The sequence below is a fragment of the Helobdella robusta genome, assembly GCF_000326865.2.
Source record: "Helobdella robusta unplaced genomic scaffold HELROscaffold_113, whole genome shotgun sequence".
NCBI lineage: Eukaryota > Metazoa > Annelida > Clitellata > Rhynchobdellida > Glossiphoniidae > Helobdella > Helobdella robusta.
The window spans coordinates 64,439-65,735 of NW_008703634.1; positions in this window are offsets into that span (position 1 = coordinate 64,439).

Sequence of the window (1,297 nt, forward strand, 5' to 3'; positions counted from 1 at the left end):
TTCATTCTCTTCTCCATCATCGTCATCATCATCTCCATCCTCACAATCATCATCATCATTATCAAAACTTCGATTCAACTTCAGGATCATTACCAGGATGACGCTGTTGATGCTGTTCGTAGCGACCATAAGTATTTTCTTCATATCTCAAGTCTTGGAGCAGATATCAGTACAACAACAACAACAACAACAACAACAATTGTTGCAACAACGGCAACAACAGCAAAAGGTCGATGTGTATGAAAATGTTGCGAGGAAAATTTCAACATTGTTGAGGAACCTTGCCGACCGGGATGTAGACGCGGCGGTTTTGCATGGCACACCATGCGAAGATGGTTAATACAACAGTTATTATTTATGCTGCGCGCAACTAACTTTTATAAATAATTAAATAAAATATTTATCTCAAAACTGCCATATTTCTCAAGAGTATCAGCCAACAAGATATACATCACATGCAAACACACTTACAAACACAGCTACTCCATCATTCAGTTACGTACATCGTATGTAACTGAATATTTACTTAGTGTAACGTTATGAGCTGCTAGTTCATGTTATCATAATTATAACTCTATAACTTTTTAAAACTTCTATAACTCTATATAATTCTATTTGACTCTATATGACTCTATATAACTCTATATAACTCTATATAACTTTATGTAATTCTTTAAAACTTTATATAACTCTATATAACTTTATATAACTTCATATAACTTTATGTAATTCTTTAAAACTTTATATAACTCTATATAACCATACATATATATATAACTCTATACAACTTTATATAACTCTATATAACTCTATGGAAAAATAGAAATCGGGTGGGAATAAGAGGGAAAACGCAAGAATGAGTTAAAAAATTAAGGAATGAGAATTTTCTGAAACGTTATCATAAATAGGGATTCGGGAGAGAATCGGAAATGAGAAAAAACATGGAAAGGAATTGGGAGCTCATTTCAATTCCAGCTCACCTCTACTATACACCATCACTCAAATACATAAATCTTATAACCATAGGCCATCATTCAGTTACATAGACCGTGCAACTATACGATCTCAATGATATGTGAAATATTAATCCTGTTAAAAAATTGTTTGGATTTCTTAATAAAATGTAATTAATATGTTTAGGTGGAGCTATAGTTTTATGTAGGGAAGTTTAAGTTGGAAAGCGACTTCACTTTGTTACATCGTGGGTGGTTCATCTCTTTGACAATTAAACCAGAAATATCCCATATAATAATAATGAATAAATAAATTATTAAAGCGAAAATTTCAAATATAGTTT